At 47.9% G+C, this 15,010-nt stretch overlaps 1 protein-coding gene across 2 annotated transcripts in view; it reads left to right on the forward strand.

Moving 5' to 3' along the window:
* LOC130376752 (collectin-12-like) overlaps nt 1-15,010 on the forward strand; it is a 31,117-nt gene that overhangs the window by 4,194 nt on the left and 11,913 nt on the right. The window lies entirely within an intron of this gene.

The following is a 15,010-nucleotide window of genomic DNA, read 5'->3' on the forward strand; positions in this document are numbered from 1 at the left end:
TGGAATTTGAGATGTTGATACGCAGAGTCAGCACCCTGCAGGAGACCTGCAGTTGGCCCTTGGATATATACCCAAACCATGTGCGCTAAACGCACGCACGCACGCACGCACACACACACACACACAAAAGCACACAAACAAAAGCACACCCTGTACACGCGCACAAACATACTCATTCACCCTTAAAATCAGACACACAGATGTACATATTCTAACGTGTGTGTGTGTGTGTGTGTGTGTGTGTGTGTGTGTGTGTGTGTGTGTGTGTGTGTGTGTGTGTGTGTGTGTGTGTGTGTGTGTGTGTGTGTGTGTGTGTGTGTGTGTGTGTGTGTGTGTGCTGACTGAGTTCTGGTGTAATCCATCTCTCTCTAAATGAAAGCCAGATGGCTGAATGGCTTCGGACACATTTATTTTTCTGCGAGGTGCTGAAATAAGAAGCAGACCGGATCAGAAACGATTGTGATCTCCGTGTAGAGACCCCTTGGTCCCCTAAACCCTGGTCCCAACTTTACCGATCTCCGAACTCCATGGCTCAGTTTAGGTTGCAGAGCGGAGCTTAAAAGGCCACCATTTTAGCACCAGGTGTTGGATGGATCAGATTTTTCCATCATACATCTGGGTGGACAGTTCCACTTGTGATGTCACAAGGAGATGGATTTTGAAATGGCTTGTAATCTGTCCCACACCTGATGTAAAATAGGGGGGGCATTTGAATATAAATTCAAGCCAATCTCATTCAACGTGGTCTTGGAAACACAAAGACCCACTTCTACTCTAATGAGGTACACGCTTGGTTAAATTATGCTAACTTATGCTAACTTGGCAGCTTGCTTGGCAGTTAGTTTGGCAGTTGGCCTGGAAGAAAAAAACATAAAGGATTCCCGTAAAGAGCTAAAATAATCCTTCACACTGGTGCAGGGGCTAAGCAGGCAACAAGTGATATTTGATGCTTTGTAAAGTAAACAGGGGGGGCTTGGAGGCTAATCCGACCTGAAGCTGGTTCTACTCATGGTCCAGACCTCCAGTTTGTGTCTTCAGAGTTCAACAGCCTCCTTGATCTGGTGATGTATAGCCGGTCAGTAAGGTAGTGGCTCACACCAGGACACCAGCGAGGTCAGAAGTTTCTCAGCCCTGGTCTGATCTGCTCTCATGCAGACGTCTCAGAGCTGATCATCGGGTTCAGAGGTCAAAGCGCATACGAGGTCCTCCTGGACTATATCGGGACGTTCAAAGTGAGAGCGTCCCTGCTCTCTTTTCTCTTCTGCTTTTTAACTCCTACTCCTCCCTCTCTTCTCCTCTTCCTCTTATCCTCTCCTTCTCTCTCCTCTTCTCCTTCTCTCTCCTCTTCTCCCTCTGTTCTAATCCTCTCCTCCCCATCCCTCTCCCTCTTCTTCTCTTCTCCTCCTCTTTTTTTCTCCCCTGCTTCTTCTCCCTGTGTTCCCTCTCATCTCTACCTCCCCCTCCACACTCTCCTCCTCATCCCTCTCTCCTTCTCTTCCACTCCTCTCTTTCTTTCTCCCCTGCTTCTCCTCCCCTACTCCCCTTTCATTCTCCTCTCCTCCACTCCACTACTCCTTCCCCCCCCTCCTCTTCCCAGACATCTGGGCGCGGGCAGCTCGTGGCTGTGTGGTGCCCAGAGTGTGTTAATCCATTTCCTGCTCTTGTTATGCTTTCTTTAACAGGACCGGATGTTTCGGGGAGCCCAGTCCAGGGTTCTGCTCTGAGTTCAGTTGGGTCTGCAGGGTTTATCTGGCCAGCAACACACCGATCATACCTCCGCTTGTTCCGTTAGCACAAAGCCAGCGGGCATCTCCACTAGCCTGGTACAACGTGGTCATGTTTGACTCCTTTTGGGAAGTAAAAGGTTTAAAGTAGAGCTCTCTGCTGCACCGTAGAATATATTATAACGCAGAATAATGTATTCTGCGTTATGTCTAACCAACAGGCAGAATGATTCTATCCACACTTCTTTTGGTTTTATTGGTTATTTTCTGTATGTCTTGGTCAAGTGTGTTTCGTATCAAAATGTTGTGGATGCATTTTATTTTGTTGGAAAACATTCAGAAGATGTTTCCTTGGGGTGCAGTTTGTGTTGTGTAGTGTAGTGTGTGTAGAGTGGTTTCTGTTTTCCAGTGTTTACCACAGTGACCACAGTTGAATTCTCCGTCTGGTGTTCAGGACACCACGCAGGGGACGGTCATGATGCGTTTACAAGGTGTGTTTAACTCCTGTGTGTGTTTGTGTTTGTGTGCGTGTGAGTGTCTCTGTTTATTTACGTGCCTCTGTGTACAAACAAGTGTGTGTTGCTTTCTGTTTAGAGACTCAGGAATCACGTAGAGACAGAGGAAGAATCACACACACACGCACACGCACACAGAGGACATTATAGAAGATAGAAGATGAGGAGAGGAGTTTGGAAGATGTGACGAGAGGAGGAAAGAGGCGATAAGAAACTAACATTTAACAGCAGCTTTAACGACTACTTGATTCTCATTCCCTACTTGAAGCAGAAGACATTAGTCGTCAGAGTTCTTAAGGAAAAAGGGTAAAAAGAGAGGAAATAGAAAAGAGACCGGGTGAGAGGAGAGAGGGGGAGAACGCGCACTGCCAAGATCAACCCGGAGTTTCCTGCTCTGAGAGATGGAGAGGGAGCGATGGAGAGAGTGGCGTATGTGTCTGATCACGTTCCCAGCTAACACTCCAGACACACAAACACACAGAAATCTCTCAATTACTATTCACACATTCCTCTCCCTGCACTGTGTGTGTAGTCTATCACACGTCCATGCGGTTGATGGTGAAGGGAAAGTGAAACCATATGAGACTGGGCTACTCTGCACTTTCTCCACAGCGGAGTCTAGTCGGATGGCTCTGGCCTTCTGCTGCTAATGGCCTCCTCTGACACCGGGGTTAACCCTATCTCCCCAACCCCCTCCCTCCACCCCCCCCCCCCCCCCCCCCCCAGCTCCCTCAGTACCTGGTTTGTTATGACAGCTTAAAGCCGCTCTACGTACATGCATGTGTTTTTCAACATGCGCATGCTCTCCAGATATCCGGTCTGTGTTCTACTCTACCCGAGCTGTGAAGCGGTTCAACTCTGACATGAGGACACACCCCGACTGATACCTGCACTGCTGCCCCTTCCTCCTGCACACACCAGCCACTCATCATGGAGGGGGGGGGGTTAGTGTGTGTGTGTGTGTGTGTCACTATGTATATGTGTGTGCGTGTACGTGTGTGTTGTGTGTGTGTGTGTGTGTGTGTGTGTGTGTGTGTGTGTGTGTGTGTGTGTGTGTGTGTGTGTGTGTGTGTGTGTGTGTGTGTGTGTGTGTGTGTGTGTGTGTGTGTGTGTGTGTGTGTGTGTGTGTGTGTCTCTCTGTATATGTGTGTGTGTGTGTGTGTTTGTGTGTGTGTGTGTGTGTGTGTGTGTGTGTGTGTGTGTGTGTGTGTGTGTGTGTGTGTGTGTGTGTGTGTGTGTGTGGGGGGGGTAGCTCCTCCTGTAGCTCCAGGCTACAGGAGGGCTGGCCCGTGTCCAGGGGTTTGTCGAGGAAAACAGTTTTTCAGTAACCAGAGCTGGCTGTTTAGAGAGAGAATGATGAGGTAACCTTGCTTCCCCTGTGATGCTAAACAGCACAGAGACAGAGTTTCTATGATCCCCGCTCCCAAATTACCCCAAACAAACGCTTACGGCCGCCCGTCCCCAGCCGTTGTCTGCTGTTTGTTTATTCCAGTAAGCCTCGCTAAACTCCCAGCCCTCTCATTGGCTGTCTCCTGGTCGGCGCCTCGTCTGATATGCTGGTAGGCGCTGAGCGACATCGTCGTTCCGTCTGCGTTGGTTTCGGTAAACGCTGGCTGGACCACTCTTCCTAACAACCGGGGGGTAGGGTTGACTGGTTGTCATGGAGACCGCCCCCCACACCGCTTCCCACAATGCAGCAGGACCGAGTCTAACCTGTGAGGGAGGGAAACTGCTCACGGCTGTGGATATTTTTGGGGTTTATTGTGTTTTTTAGTCTGTGTTTTAAGTTGTTGATGTTGGACGTGTGTGTCGCCACACACAGAGTTCACATCCTGTGTGTGTTGTCCTGCAGCCGTGGAATATAAATCAGCAGAAAAATGCTGGATATGTTGATGATTTAGCACGCTAATGCAGCACCGGGCTGAAGTAGCGATGTGCTTTTACAGCAGCATGCTAATGCAGCAACATGCTGATGTAGCTTGACATCTTTTGGACAGTAAAGTTGGTCTCTGATACTCCTCATTCGACTTAGTTGTCATCAAATGTCTGGTCATAGGCAGAATATCAATCATCCATCTGTGAGTGTATGTTGTGTTTTTGGGAAAGAAAATAAATTTTGAAGTATTTTGGTACAATCATTACTCATACCTCTCTCTAGCCAGCTCCATTAATGCAGATAGTGACCAAAGAAACGTACTGCTACATTCACTTTTCTGGTTGTTCCCATCATGCAATGCTTTCCCCCAGATCATTCACTGACCACGGCCACACAGCAAACCATTGACTAAACTTAGCTCTATTCAACCAGACACGGTGAGATTCTGGGAATGGTCGTGGTAGAGAGTAGGAAAGGCTCATGGTCTAGAACAGGAAGTGATGGGGATAGAGGACAGGAAATGGCTGGGGTAGAGTAGAGGAGGTTGAGGAGCTTGTGGGGGTCCTGGCAGGGGTGTATCGGTGACTTCAGGGTTCACTTGAGGACTTTGATGACTTCCTTCCTGTCGCAAAAAAATGATCTGCTTTGTTGCTTCATGACCTTGTTGTATAACCTCTCAACCAATCAACTCCTGCCCTGAAGCAGAGCGGATTCTAATGTTGAACCTTAACCTCTGTGACACGTCGATTTTTGTGCATGTTCATGCAGGATGTGTGTTGACGAGTGTGTCAGCTGCATGTGACTTTAAGAAGGTACTGCTCATTTACTGATACAAAACCATTTTGGGGGAAAAATGTCTCTACCCCTCTGTCTCTGTTCCCCTCCATCTCTGTACCCCTCTGTCTCTCCATCCCTCCATCTCTCTACCCCTCTGTCTCTCTAACTCTCGGTCTCTCTATCCCTCCATCTCACTCCCTCTGTCGCTCTCCCTCTCTGTCTCTCTCCCTCTCTGTCTCTCTAACCCTCTGTCTCTCTATCTCTTTCTTTCTACCCCTCCATCTCTCTACCCCTTCATCTTTACCCCTCCATCTCCCTACCCCTCCATCTCCCTACCCTTTGTCTCCCCATCTCTCTACCCCTCTGTCTCTCGGTATGAGAGACTGGCAGGTTGCGGTTTGCAGTTCAGAGCAGGGACAGAAGGTCTTCATGGGGATGACCTCATCCAGTCCCGTCTGTCGAGAGAGAGAGAGAGAGAGAGAGAGAGAGAGAGAGAGAGAGAGAGAGAGAGAGAGAGAGAGAGAGAGAGAGAGAGAGAGAGAGAGAGAGAGAGAGAGAGAGAGAGAGAGAGAGAGAGAGAGAGAGAGAGAGAGAGAGAGAGAGAGAGAGAGAGAGAGTCAAAGAGTGTGTGCGAGAGGATAAGTGCAGTGGGAGATCACAGAGTTTATTGTGGGCCCAGAATAGCGAGGAACAGAGGAACCTCTTGTTCCTCCTGGGTTCAAAGAGCCTCCTCGCCGCAGATCGTCCCAGCGAGCAGACGCGGTCCGACCCCTCGCCCAGCCACTCACAGGGAACCAGGCGGCCCTGGGTTATTTCCTCTGTTTTTCCTCCTTTCTTCTCCCTTGGGACAGCAATCTGTTTGTGTTCCTTTGAAGTATGCTCCTCACTCGTCTTCGTAGTGAGGGGTCAAATGTGATTGACGGCGCAAAAGCCACCAAAGAGTGTCATCGCAATGCAGATCCAAATCAGTATTATTTTTACGATAATGTGCTGATAAGTTCATGCTTTTAGTGAAGGTCGTTCAGCAGCGTTTTTGCTATTTGTACTAATCTGAAGGGTGGAGAGGGATAGATGGAGGAGGCGTACAGACGCAGCAGAAATCACTCCAATCGTTAAAAACCTCCCACTCTCGCGACTTATTTAAATGCTGCTCTGCACTCATATCTCTGAATTATCACAATGCCTAAAACACAGCCACAGTCTTTTCTCAGAATGCTAACTGCGCCGCCTCAGTCTTTAGTCCATGTGCAGTGGCGTGTAAACACGGATTCAAAACGTATGGATCTCTTCATTAGTGGGCACTCTTGGAGAGAGCTACCTAGCGAGGACAGTTTGGATGCACTTGTTGGGCAAACCACAATAACCACAAAAATAGGTACAGCTATTGGAGCTTCTAAATACTCTTCTGAATGTAATGGATGTCAATGACTCGCCGACTGCCCAATTCGGGTCAATGGATGCAGGAATATTCTGAAATATGACTTGTCGCGGTAGAGCTTGCATGCGGGGAACTGGGAGTGGTTGCAATGACAACAATGGATGTTTTATTATACGATTATCGTTGACTTTTGATACACAGTTGAAGAAGGGGGAAAGTATCATTTCATTTAAATTGAGATGCTGAGTCTAGTGCTATTTTGTCTAGCGTCTGTCAAGTGCTTTACCTTTTAGCTAGCTAAAGCCCATAATGGAAGCTGGTTGGCTTGGCTAGCAGAATATCAGCCATTTGTCTTGAGTTATTGCTCTATCTTTCACCTAGCTATAGCCCGTATTGAGGGCTACTTTGATTGGGCAAGCTAGAGCACATAATGGGAGCTATTTGGAAGGGTAAGCTTGTACATCAGCTTTTCGCTAGCTAATGGGGTTTCTGTTGTTATTCTTGTCGTTCTGTTCTGGATTCTTCTAAATTCCTCCGCTTCCCTCCGAGCTGCTGAAGGAGGATATCAGGTTCTGAATGCCAGTATGTTGTTCCATTAATCACGGACCACACACACACACACACACACACACACACACACACACACACACACACACACACACACACACACCACCCCCACATCCCTCCATTCCTGGAAAGCCTGTTTATGTAACTACAGCAATTGCTGACTCTCTACAGATGTGCACGGGGCTACAGATGGCTCCAGATGTCTTGGGGGGCAGTGGGGGGGATGGTGGTTTGTGTACTGGTGGTAGGGGCGGTTGTGGTTTTAGCAAGGCTGGTTGTAGAGGTGGTAGTGGAGGACGTGGGCATGGTGAAGGGTCAGACCACTATCTCAATCTTCTCTGTCTGACAGTGCAACAGGCCCCTGATTCCACCACGGTTTTACTCCGTTCTTCATCAGAACCTCTTCAGTGTATTTTATCACTGTTTCATCATTGCTAAGGTTGTGAAGGAAGTTGGGAACTGAGGACTCGGAGTCGAAATGTGTAAATCTAAATCACATGGACGCTTCCAAATCCAAAGTGTCTTAAAGTACATTTCCGATTGACGACATTGAGGAGCAGGTGTGGGTTATGCTCCACCGTGGGTATGGGAGTTGCTCAAGGTTGCCTACAGGTTGATTGTAGACATCCAGCAGTGAGGATCAACCCAGCACCTTTCAGCTGGGAGCCCATCTTAACCGCCAGCCTATCAATGCATCTTACACATGTAGAGTCCAGTCCAGCAGGCTCCCCTCAGATAGTGTGCTGTCAGGTCCATGTGTTCTCCTCCTCGTTCCTCCGACCTCCTGTCTCAGAGGGCTGATAGTCTGACTGCTCCACCTCCTCATTCACCACAATTTCCTCCCCTCTTCCTCCAAACCCCCACTCCCCCTCCCCGACAACTCCTCCTCAGTCTCCTCACCCAGTGGGAGATATGTGGATGTTTGTTATCTCTACAGGAGACACAGGCTTCTCCCAGCCTGAATGGAGGGGTTATGGAGACAGATCTGGGATGGGAAGGATGTTCTGGTCAAGGTCAGCTTATCATCTCCCACTGCTCGGGGGTAAAAGGTCAAGGCAGGAGTACAGGGTTCATGCAGCAGACTCAACAAGCACTTGGTTGAAGATAACACTTTATCGAGCAGTGCTGGAAAACCAAATTTCCACAATTTGAAGAGGCAAACATTTTCCCATTGGCCGTTCTTTGCTCTGGGATTATGTCATTGTACTGGAAGCTGGACTAAGCATTCATACAGTAATTCGTTCTTTCTGTACACATTATAAGCCTGCCTTGTTAACGGATTAAAATCAAGTTTGAGTGCACATTTTGACATTATTGCGTTATCAAGATAGAGGTTGCTTAGGGGATATATTTAAACACGGTTAGCTTAAGGTGTTAATAACAGATGGTTAAGTTAGGGTGTTTGGTTTAAATATCGTTAAGTCTGGGTGTAAAGTTAGTTGTAAATAACTTTAGCATGTACATTCATGCATGTTTATGTTTTGTTTTTAATTTAGAAGTTAAGTTAGGAGGTTAATTTAGAGATGTTTAAGTAAGGGTGTAAAGTTTGATAGTATTTAAGTCTGGGTATAAAGCTAGATAAAGTTAAGTTTAGGGTGTGAAGTTTACTCTTCCATGAGTCACTTCCATGAAACCACAAATTTCCGTTCTCTCTATTTCCCTCTGTCTCTCTCTTGCTCTCCCTCTCTCTCTCTGTCCCTCTCGTGCTCTCCCTCTCTCATGCTCTCTCTCTCTCTGTCCCTCTCTCTCCATCTCTCTCTTTCATGCCCCTCTCATGTCCCCCCAGCTCCTCTTGCCCAACCCTCTTATTTTCATTTCTTGCCACTACCCCCCTTTCTTTCTCTAGCTTCTCTCATCCTATCTCCCCCCCAGGGTGGGTGGGTGGGTGTGTGTGTGTGTGTGTGTGTGTGTGTGTGTGTGTGTGTGTGTGTGTGTGTGTGTGTGTGTGTGTGTGTGTGTGTGTGTGTGTGTGTGTGTGTGTGTGTGTGTGTGTGTGTGTGTGTGTGTGTGTGTATTTGTGTGTGTGCTGGTCCAAGGGTTAGTATGTGTGTGTGTGTGTGTGTGTGTGTGTGTGTGTTTAATGGTGTGTGTGTGTGTGTGTGTGTGTGTGTGCGCGCATGTATGTGTTTGTGTGTATGGGTTTGTGTGTGTGTGCGAGCTGGTCCCAGGGTTTGTGTGTTTGCGTGTGTGCTGGTCCAAGGGTGTGTGTGTGTGTGTGTGTGTGTGTGTGTGTGTATGTATTGGTGTGTGTGTGTGTGTGTGTGTGTGTGTGTGTGTGTGTGTGTGTGTGTGTGTGTGTGTGTGTGTGTGTGTGTGTGCGCTGGTCCCAGGGTTAGTGTGTGTGTTCATGGGTGTCTGTGTGCATTTGGGTGTGTGTGTTAGTACGAGTGGCTGTATGTGTGTGCGTATCCATGCGTATGGTTTCCATCACAGGTAATAAAAGCAGCAAGAGCAAGAATGGGACCACACACGGATCCACACACTCTGGGCTCCGCAGAGCCCACCATGTCATGGTGATGTCATGGAGATGTCATGGAGATGTCATGGTGGCAGGGTGCCGGCTACCCTTAAGCCTCCCCGTAGGGTTTGTAAACCCAGCTCACGACCCCAAACCCTGCAGTAAAAGAACGCTGTCGTACCGTGATCCAACAGTACTATGCAGCCCTACCGCTCACTCCCAGAGCTCCAGCACTGGTAAACAGTTGTTGGACTGTAATTCATATCCAATGGCACCCGTTTCTATTTACAGTCATGAATCATGAATATATGGACCACACACACACACGCGCACACGCACACACACGCACACATAAACACACACACACATAAACACATACGTGCTAGTAGCGCGCTAGCAGCATAGCGCTAGTTTATGCTCAGCTAGTGCTAATGGAGGCCAGATGGCTTTCTGATTGTAGTAGAACACAACTCAACAGCCCCCAGTTAACTAATCAACCAATCAGCAAACATGTTGTTTACGGCCTTGTCTGATTGCATCACCGCTTCCTATTGGATGAGATGGATTCTCATTGTCCTCTGATCTGAACTCCCATGCACAGATTCTTGTGAGAGGTCAGAGAGATGGGGTGTGTGTGTGTGTGTGTGTGTGTGTGTGTGTGTGTGTGTGTGTGTGTGTGTGTGTGTGTGTGTGTGTGTGTGTGTGTGTGTGTGTGTGTGTGTGTGTGTGTGTGTGTGTGTGTGTGTGTTGGAGAGTGAGAGAACCGAAGCAGTGTTCCAAGTCTCTTGGTTTGTGGGACCTCAGAGCTGTTGCAAAATGCTGTTATGTCATCCGTTTCCATGGTGACTTCTGCCACTACATTAAACAAACGTGTTTTAATGAACGGATGGCTGGGGAGGGGGGGGGGGGATTTACTATGATGGGTTAATTGATAGGAAACGATCGATAGATAAATGACAAGACAATAGATTGTGAATGCATTGTAATATCCCTTCCTCTCAGTAAAATCGAAAACAGATGTGTTTATAAACCAACCTCCACTCCATGTGATTCTCCTCTCTGTACATCTGCTCTCTCAGCGATATGGAGATTTAGGTAGGTGTGAATGAAATCTGAACCGTCAGCTATCCATCTTTTATCACGCAAAGATCCAGAGGATACATTCCTGGGATTCTTCCTGGATTCTTTCTAAAATCCTCTTGGATTCTTCCTGGATGTTCTCTAGATTATTTCTGGATTATACTTGGATTGTTGACCGTCAGTCTGCAGGGTGAAGACGTTGGAGATCCGGAGTAGACCTTCATGTCTGGAGGAATCATCGGCGTCTGTCTCGTCATGTCTGGACTCATCCAGGAAATGACCTCCTGGGAGTCAGGCGGCCGGAGGGTTGGGACCTCTGGCGCGGCCGTAGACAGAGGATTGACTCCTAGAATACAGGGGCTCTGACGGGACAGCTGGCTCTTTTAAACCCTTCTCTCCCTCCCTCTTCCTCTTTATCGCACCATTGCCCTCCTCTCCCTCTCATCTTCATCCTATCTTTTATTCTCCCAAATTCCTAATCCTTCTCGCGCTATAATAATACTCCTCTATTTCTCTCTCTCTCTCTCTCTCTCTCTCTCTCTCTCTCTCTCTCTCTCTCTCTCTCTCTCTCTCTCTCTCTCTCTCTCTCTCTCTCTCTCTCTCTCTCTCTCTCTCTCTCTCTCTCTCTCTCTCTCTCTCTCTCTCTCTCTCTCCAGAGTGCTTGGCTTCTCCTCAGTTCATCCCCAGACCAACACCTTGTTTGTGTCTCTGAGAAGGGTCGAAGTAAACTCTCTGCTTTGTTTAATTCTCAGTTTCCTACACATCATGTTGTGTAGTAATTCCAGCCTTGAACATGCATGCAGTGTCGCTGTGTTTACTCTGGAACAGGAAAGTGGGATTATTCAGGCTGATCGATGGCTGTTTGTATTCCTCTGTAGGCGCTAACACTACTGTACGTCCACACCAGGAGCGACCAAAGCGTCAAAGACGCTCTGGTCGCTCACAAAGTTTCGCTGCGAATTTTTCTGTTCGCTTTGGTCGCTCAAGTCGCTCATGACGTACAATTCAATTATGCAGACGCATTTAAAGGAACCGTATGCGTTTAGTAGGCCCTACAGACAGCCATATCAAATAGTGAACTCTCCCATACACCTTGGCCATATTGCCGAGACGGTTTTGCTTGTTCGATAAAGTGCTTCGACAACAAGTAGGACAGTGATTCCCCCCAATATAAAAAAAATCCTAAAATGTAGGCTAATTACAACCGAGAACAAAAAACCCTGCGTGCTGTAGTAGTTAAAATATGTTTCACTGATCTGGATCTGCAAATCATGATCTGCACTCATTCGTCGCATTCAAAACAAATAGACGTTGGGACACATGGCTAATTTGCATACGTGCACAGGACTGGTTGGCTCCGCAAGGCAAATAATGGAACATATCTATCTATCTATCTAGGCCTTTCTGTCTATCTATCTATCAACGCGTGTCTAGTTTTAATGTGATGTATTGTGTGTATTATCCAGTCAGACTTGTTCTGTGTGGTATTGTAGGCTACTGTCCTGTGTGGGACGAACCACCTAAATGGATTCCCGACGATTTGTGTCGTTTGGTATTAATAAAGACTTGACTATCTATCTATCTAGACTATTTAATTAAAAATTATTCACCTCAGGCTCCGTGAATAGTGGGGAATAGAGGGATAAAAGATAAGAGATATATCCCTTGTCATGTATCCCTCGTCTTGTCGATTAGTTTGTTTATGTGACGATTTCAAATACTTTTTTGGTTTTGTTTTTGGTTTGGTTTTGATTCCCGCTTAAATACGAACGTTCTAGATGTAGCCTATAAATACTCCCGCTTATCATCACTTGATATCCAAACCACTATGGCGTTTCGATCTCTGAACTGAAAAAGGGTGGGTTCGTACAACACCGGGTGCCCAGTTACAGCCGCGATTAATACTTCAGCCGACATTTTGTTCAGTGAGTGAATAAAGGTAGGTAGGAACCAAAGTGCCTGCCGATGTTCCCTGGGATCCACGCAAGCGAAGAGCGTCTACATTCCGATTGGCTGTCAGTGTTTGGTCGCTGAAGCGAATAATAGTCATTTGCATAAAGTTAAAAAGTTTTCAACTTCTTTTTGACGCTCTGGTCGCTCAACTTTGGCCGCTGGTAGCGTTGGTCGCTTTGGTCGCTCTGGTCGCTCTTGCCCATAGAAAGTGAATGACTTCCGGCGATTTGGTCGCTCAATTCGCTTCTGGTGTGGACGGACAGAGTGTAATCCATCTCAATCTCTCGTCTAAGATTCTTTTACTAATTATGGTTATTGTTGTTTTATTATAAGTACATTATTCCATAGGATGCCATGTGGAGTCGTACCTACTCCCCAGCATTTGGAGCTTTAGAGAAGCTTGATGTACTTACATTCAATGCAAAGTAGAAAATGCTTTTACATTTTTCCATGTAAAGACACATCCTCGTTTGCTTTTGTCTTTTATTTGGATAAACGTACTTTGCGTGGTGTAATATTTTATCCATTATTCACAGTCAAAATACTTTATTGATCACAATGGAAATTATTTCCCACTTTCTTTGCTGAAAATATAAAGGGCTGTAAACAAATTATTCTGCATACAGTATGTACATATAATATACATATGCATAAAAGTCTGTTTGAGTGAATGTTGTGAAAATAGTTCTGGTATCCGATATGTTCTGGTACATCCTGGACCTCCGGCGGAGTGTATCTTTCCAGAATAATATCAGAACCAACCTCAACCTTTACCACAAAGGTTTTTCCAACTTTTCCCCCCCCAATCAAAACACTTACGTAGAACACCATGTCCATTGCCATGGAAACGGCAGGGGATGGGCGGGTTTGGTTCTGTACTGTTCTGTAATGTGAGACAAGTTCTGTTCCAGGTCCACGTAAACCTCTTCCAGTAACCCAGCGTAGTTACACTCTCGCTGGCCGGCTCTCTCTCCTGTCCCCTCTCTCCTCTTCTTACGCCTCCTACACCAACGCTCCTTCCTCCTAAACAAACCCTTAGTCCCTCTCCTCCTCCTCCTCCTCCTCCTCCTCCTCCTCCTCCTCCTCCGACCACCACTCATCTCGTCCCCCTCCAGCCCCCCTCTCTCCTACTCCCCCCTCTCTCCTCCTCCTCTGACTCCCCCCTCTCTCCTCCTCCTCTGACTCCCCCCTCTCTCCTCCTCCTCTGACTCCCCCCTCTCTCCTACTCCCCCCTCTCTCCTACTCCCCCCTCTCTCCTCCTCCTCTGACTCCCCCCTCTCTCCTACTCCCCCCTCTCTCCTACTCCCCCCTCTCTCCTCCTCCTCTGACTCCCCCCTCTCTCCTCCTCCTCTGACTCCCCCCTCTCTCCTCCTCCTCTGACTCCCCCCTCTCTCCTACTCCCCCCTCTCTCCTACTCCCCCCTCTCTCCTCCTCCTCTGAATCCCCCCTCTCTCCTCCAGCCCCCCTCTCTCCTCCAGCCCCCCTCTCTCCTACTGCCCCCCTCTCTCCTCCCCCTCTGACTCCCCCCTCTCTCCTCCAGCCCCCCTCTCCCCTCCCCCTCTGACTCCCCCCTCTCTCCTCCAGCCCCCCTCTCTCCTCCCCCTCTGACTCCCCTCTCCTTGTCGACTCCTCAACCGGGATTCCTTCTAGCTCGTACCACCTTCCTCTCCTCCCTTCCTCTCTCCCCTCCTCCTCTCTGTCCCCCCCCCCCTTCTATTGACCCTCCAACCTCCTCTAACCCCCCCCCCCCCCATCCCCTCATCTCCACTACGTCCTGTCCTGGTAGGAAATGGGAGGCATGCGGTTGAGATCCTCGTCCACGGGAACATCACAGAACGAGGAGAAGATTCAAGAGTAGTGGGAGTAGATTGAAGAGCAGAATGTGGGCGAGCCAGCAGATCCAGAGACCACGTCTGCCATGGTTGAACCTCTCACAGCCTAAACACACCACGGCGCCAGCGTGGAGGGCAGCCTGGGGCTCCCGGGGTAACCCAGGGGCACTTCCACACCCTGGGCGCTGGCGGTGCCTACTGGGGGGCTGAACGCCTCTTTCCTCATTGGGCCTATCTATTCGCCTTTTTGACTCGTTTTTGTTAAGCTGATCAATTTAAATATCCTAATAAGTGAGGATTTATAGCTCCACCAGTGGGAATACAGTCAGTGCATATAACAATGATGATACATCCCAAAAGGTGCAACAATCAGTTCATACACATCAAGTGCATACAAATTCACAACATAAGGAAAGTAACTGCTTTTAAGTGATACAATATTGAACTAAAGACAAATATAGAGAGATAAATAGATTGATTTACTTTAGTCTCTCTCTCCCTTTCTCTCTCTTTCTCTCCCTCTTTATGCACTCTGTGTGTGTTTGTGTTTAAGATACATTGTGTGTGTGTGTGTGTTTAAGAAAGGTATGTTGAGTGAATTCCCCCCCCCCAGCAAAACAAGCATCTCTCTGAGTGTAAACAGGTCTGTGTGGGGGCTTGTTTTCCTGTCCCGACCCCCCCCCCCCCCCCCCCCCCTCAACCTCCCAGCAAGGGGGCTGTTTGTTCAGATGGAGCAGCTGGGGGCTGCACTCTGAAGCGGGACATTGAGGGTCCATGTATACCATGAGACACACACACACACACACACACACACACACACACACATATATATATATATATATATATATAT

This window comes from Gadus chalcogrammus, chromosome 23, assembly GCF_026213295.1.
Source record: "Gadus chalcogrammus isolate NIFS_2021 chromosome 23, NIFS_Gcha_1.0, whole genome shotgun sequence".
NCBI lineage: Eukaryota > Metazoa > Chordata > Actinopteri > Gadiformes > Gadidae > Gadus > Gadus chalcogrammus.